Source organism: Ranitomeya variabilis, chromosome 7 (genome assembly GCF_051348905.1).
Source record: "Ranitomeya variabilis isolate aRanVar5 chromosome 7, aRanVar5.hap1, whole genome shotgun sequence".
Classification (NCBI taxonomy): Eukaryota; Metazoa; Chordata; class Amphibia; order Anura; family Dendrobatidae; genus Ranitomeya; species Ranitomeya variabilis.
The window spans coordinates 38674969-38681363 of record NC_135238.1 but is presented as its reverse complement, the minus strand read 5'-3'; positions in this window follow the sequence as shown (position 1 = coordinate 38681363).

Here is a 6395-nt window from a genome sequence, read left to right as displayed (position 1 = left end):
CCACATAGTATATAGCACAGGCACATAGTATATAACACAGCGACGCAATATATAGCAGCCACATAGTATATAACACAGACAGCCATGTAGTATATAGCAGTCACGTAGTATATAGCAGCCATGTAATATATAGAAGCCAAGTAGTATATAGCACCGCCACGTAGTATATAGCACAGTGACGTAATATATAGCAGCCACGTAGTATATAGCACAGCCCACATAGTATCTAGCACAGCGACGAAATATATAGCAGCCACGTCGTATATAACACAGACAGCCACGTAGTATATAGCAGTCATGTAGTATATAGCAGCCACGTAATATATAGCAGCCACGTAGTATATAGCACAGCCACGTAGTATATAGCACAGCGATGTAGTATATAGCAACTATGTAGTATATAACACAGCCCACGTAGTATATAGCACAGCCACGTAGTATAAAGAAGCCACATAGTATATAACACAGACAGCCACATAGTATATAGCAGCCACGTAATTTATAGCAGCCACGTAGTATATAACACAGCCCACGTAGTTTATAACACAGCCCATGCAGTATATAGCACAGCCCATGTAGTATACAGCAGTGTGGGCACCATATCCCTGTGAAAAAAAAGAATTAAAATAAAAAATAGTTATATACTCACCCTCCGGCGTCCAGCGAAGCTGTCCCGATGCGCGCGATGCTGCCGCCAGCTTCCGTTCCCAGTGATGCATTACAAAATTACACAGATGACGTAGCGGTCTCTGGGAAAGCTGCGAAGATGACGGAAGGTGAGAATAGCATGATTTTTTTTTATTATTATTTTTAACATTATATCTTTTACTATTGATGCTGCATAGCCAGCATCAATAGTAAAAAGTTGGTCCAGGATGGCACTGACACACTGGCACTGACTGGAGGGGAGTAGGGAGGGGGCACTGACTGGAGTAGAGTACGGATGGGCCAATTCACGGCCGGACTAAGCCTGTCGCTGATTGGTCAATCATCGATGTGGGATTTCCGTTACAGATAGACAGACAAACAGACGGAAGTACCACTTAGACGATTATATAGATAGATAAGGGGACACTTGGGGCATTATTACATTATAAGGGGGCACCCGAGGAATTTTCATTATAAGGGGACACTCGGGGCAATATTACTATATAAGGAGACACTCGGGGCATTATTAGTATATGAGGACACTCGGGGTATTATTACTTTTTAACACAAGGGCCATAATTACTTTATAATGGGACACTTGGGGCATTATTACTTTATAAGGGGGCACTCAGGGCATTATTGCTTTATAAAGGGGCACTCGAGGAATTTACTTTATAAGGGGGCACACGGGGTATTATTACTATACAAGGGGACACTCGGGGCATTTTATTACTTTATAAGGGAACACTCGGGGCATTATTACTTTATAAAGGGGCACTCGGGGAATTATTCCTTTATAAGGGGAACACGGGGCATTATTACTATATAAGGGGGCATACGGGGCATTATTACTATATGAGGGGATACTCGGGGCAATATTACATTTTAACACATGGGCCATAATTACTTTATGAGGACACTTGGGGCACTATTACTTTATAAAGGGGCACTCGAGGAATTTACTTTATAAGGTGGCACACGGGGCATTATTACTATATAAGGGGACACTGGGGGCATTATTACTTTATAAGAAGGCACTCTGGGCATTATTACTATATAAGGGGACACTCGGGGCATTATTACTATATAAGGGGGCACTCGGGGCATTATTACTTTATAAGGAGACCCTCGGGGCATTATTACTATATAAGGGGACACTAGGGGCATTATTACTATATAAGGGGACACACGGGGCATTATTACTTTATAAAGGGGCACTCGGGGAATTATTCCTTTATAAGGGGAACACGGGGCATTATCACTATATAATTGGAAACTCGGGGCATTATTACTTTATAAGGGGACACACGGGGCATTATTACCGTACTTTATAAAGAGGCACTCGGGGAATTATTCCTTTATAAGGGGAACACGGGGCATTATCACGATATAATTGGAAACTCGGGGCATTATTACTTTATAAGGGGACACACGGGGCATTATTACTTTATAAAGGGGCACTCGGGGAATTATTCCTTTATAAGGGGAACACGGGGCATTATTACTATATAAGGGGGCATACGGGGCAATATTACATTTTAACACATGGGCCATAATTACTTTATAAGAGGACACTTGGGGCACTATTACTTTATAAGGGGGCACTCGAGGAATTTACTTTATATGGTGGCGCACGGGGCATTATTACTATATAAGGGGACACTCGGGGCATTATTACTTTATAAGAAGGCACTCTGGGCATTATTACTATATAAAGGGACACTGTAGGCATTATTACTTTATAAGGGGGCACTTGAGGAATTTACTTTATAAGGGGCCACACGGGGCATTATTACTATATAAGGGGACACTTGGGGCGTCTTATTACTTTATAAGGGGATACTTGGGGCATTAATACTTTATAAGGGGACACTTGGGGTATTATTACTTTATAAGAGGGCACTTGAGACATTATTACTTTTTAAGGAAGCACTCAGGGCATAAGGTCACTTAGGTCACTATTGACTTATTAAAGGGCATCTGCAGAGCAAAATTACTTTTTAATGGGGCACTTGGGACATTATAAATTTATAAGGGGGCACTTAAGACATTATTACTTATAAGGGGGGACTTGGGCCATTATTTCCTTTTAAGGGGGCACTTGGAGAATTATAGCCGTCAATGCAGCACTCCGGGGGCTTCTATAATTTCTTTGCACAGATTGGGGCTCATGAGTCATGACCATTTTTCAGAGTTGATTGTGGCTTTCAAAGAAAGAAGGGGTAGGGCCCCTACAGTAAAGCGTTAAGTCTGGGAACCATATCCTTAGTTTCTTCATGGGAAAAAGCGTTTTTACTTTTCTGGTCCTGGGAGCGCTTGTTGGGCTGGCCTCTTTCTGTGTCTCTTGCAGTTGTATGGGGGTGCCACGTCCCTACCCCCTTAAAGGTGTATATTTGTTATGCTGCTATGTATATATACCATTTTGTCTATTGTAATTGTGATAGAGCAAGTGTGGGACCCTTTATCGGACACTAGATGGGGCACCACATTATACATAGTTATGTAGGTGGGGCTGTCTGTATCAAGAGGAAAGTGTCTTCCTGTTTACAGTATAGGGAGTTAGTGGCCCAGTGCCCGGGTTGGGCGGACAGCTCCGCACTGTTAAGTCTGATACCCAGTCATTCAGAGTCCGGATGGACAGAATTACAGCTGAGGCAGCAGCGTTTCTGCAGTTTGGGACAGGAGCTTGAGAAGTGGTCTTTGAGAAGTGGTACAGGGACATAGGTCGCTCACCATGTGGCAGATCATTGCTTGGGCTGATGACCTCCGTACCGGTGCAAAACGGACAAGGTAATACTCAGGAGAAGGGAGCTCACACAGGGAGGATGCTCTGATATCCCAAGAGGTGATACGACTCCATAATGTACAGCAGGATGTAGGAGAAAGCGTAGGGAGAGCGGAGATTGTGAACTGTATGGAACCTAATGCTGATTATGTAGCTGACAAGAATGTGCTGCGACAAGCAAATGGTAAAGTTCATCATTTTACGTTTGAAAAGGACTCTGTCTCTTATTGTACAATGGAAGCAGCGGAACTTCAGCCATTCCGATGGGACCCAGAAGGTGCAGAGCGTGAAGTGAAAGGTATGCTGCAGAAGGGACTTTGTATGTAACTGGGGGCCAGGGAACCCATAACCAGTTATCCTCAGCCACAACTACGACTCTGGCCTTGCCTTTTACACAGTCACTTGACTGCATTGATTCGCTCGGTTGATGAGGCAGACTATCCTCATGAGCTCCCTGTGCTGGGTAGTCTCATGGTAACCCGTAATCAGAACAGGACATCAGTGGTATAAAAATGAGTGTGCAGCATTGTCATCACAAATACAAATTTCCTTGGACGGGAGGGGATGATGGGTTCCCAAATGGATATTCGGACAAGAATGCATGCCTTAAAGAAACATCAAAATTTGGATCCTCTTAATATATTGGAATCATCATATTACATAGCACTGTGTACTTACAATTGCTCATTTTGCCTTTCTACCCAGATAATTCTTCTCTTTTCCATTAAGTCTATGACAACATGTGTAGTGATGAGCGAGTATGCTCGGATATGGTGTTATCCGAGCATGCTCGTGCCCTAATCAAGTATCAAGTGCTGGAAAAAATGCTCGTGTTGCCATAACTGCGTATCGACAGCTGCAACACATGCAGGGATTGCCTAAAAAAAAGCCGCGAGACATGCAGACGCGGTGACTCAAGCATTTTTTTTGTAGTTCCAATGATGACTCAAGAAGAAAAAATTGATCTACTATTTCTGCATAGAGCTTAGGAGGATTCAGCTAGTCAGTTTTTAATCATAGACCTAATGGAAAAGAGAAGAATTAGCTGGGTAGAAAGGCAAAATGAGCAATTGTAAGTACAAAGTGCTATATAATATGATGATTGTGATATATTAAGAGGATGGGATCAGGAGGAGGGTGTCTTTAAATGCCGTTTTCAGGAATTGAAATCCCATTTAAGGGGTTAAACAGCAGCAATTGGAGCTAGCTCCAGTTGCTGCTGTTAGAGAGGGCTGCTGGCTGTATAACACAGCTGGCACTGGACATGTGTAGGAACTGAGCACCAGATATGTGACCTGCACTGTTCATTTTATTTATGCAAATAAAAGAGATGGTTTAATATCAAATTTTTCCTTCCAAAAGGTATCTATATTTGCGATGACAGCACTAAACACTCCGTTTTTATACAAGGAATTTAGAAGACACAACAAACAGCCGCTGCCAGTGCAGCAGGAATTATAATATGACTATAGACGAAAATCCACCTTACGTCTGAGGCTGCTGCACTGTTCCTTCTCCCATACTTTACACTGCAGCGCATAAACAAAAACCATTATTATTCTGCATAAAAGTTTGACAGTGGCATATAGTGTTATAAAAGATTGGGAGTGTTGCAAATATTTAACTAATCTGCTAAATTATGCCCGAGTATATAGACAGGTGGCGCACTGCTCATCCACATGAGCGCCTGTAATGGCCTCTATAACAAAAAGAGGATATATAAATGTCTATTGGGAGCACTGGGACAGAGAGATACACAGTCTATTGGGGCAGGGAATCTTCAGTGTCAGAAAATAGAAAAAGATGTTTTAGAAAAGTATATGTGCGCCATCTAGAGTTCTTTTTTGGAATTACAACTATCAAAAGTGGGGAAAAATGATCCATTGTATTAAAGGGGTTCTCCGGTGAAAATTTTCACCTATCGACTGGATAGGTGATAGATAATTGATCGGTGGATGTCCATCCGCTGAAACTCACAAAGATTAGCAGAGAGAGGAAATGTTATCCCCAAGGGGCATTTTTATTCCCGCTAGAATGGAGGCTGCATGACTCGCGGCTGTTTGACAGTTGCAACACAAGCAAGGATTGCCTGATTGTTAGGCAAATCCGGACCAGAACCAATTTTGTCTCTTTATTGCCCGATATTAAAAGGAATTTGTCAGTGACCACCAGACATACTGTTCTTTTCATACTTTCTGCATAGTATTTATGGGAGATGAATCGAGGCTTATGTACTAATGATTTAAGCTTGTCCTGCAGTGCTCTCGGAAATTAGATCTGTAAACCATAGCCCCTGTTGATATTAATATCAGGAGGCTGATGCCAGTATTGCATTTATTCTGGCAATATGTTACCTTTAAAGGGAACCTTTCAACAGATTTATGTTATGTAATCTGCGAGCGGCATGATGTTGGTGATGAGACACTGATTTCAGTGATGTGCCACTTATAAGGCTGTGTTTTGCAGTTTCAATAAAATCAGTGTTTTATCAGCAGGAGATTATTATCACTACATGACTGGGTGTCTCCTGGTCCAACCACGCCGCACACTACTGATTAAGCAGCTGTCACTATACATTGTATATAGAAAGTGACCAATCAGGGGTGTGGGCGGGGTTATATAGCGCTCAGCATTCCAAGCACTGCTGGATCTGCAGAAGAGAAAACTGTGATTGTATCACAACTGCTGCACCCCGTAAACTAAGTCATATATCACTGGAACCACGCCGGGCAACTTGCAAAACCCAACGTGCAGCACAACAGAGGGCAGCGGACCTAGGGGAAGGAAGTGGAGTCGGGGACAGGTGTGTAACACTGCTATTTTCCAAGATTCATATCTTTTATATTTATTCTTCAATGGAGCTGCATGAGGGGTTGGTTTTTGCACGACCATATAACTGATCTATCACACTGGCACTGCTGCAATCGCTATTTCCACTATTAAATGAATCTCTGTATTATTC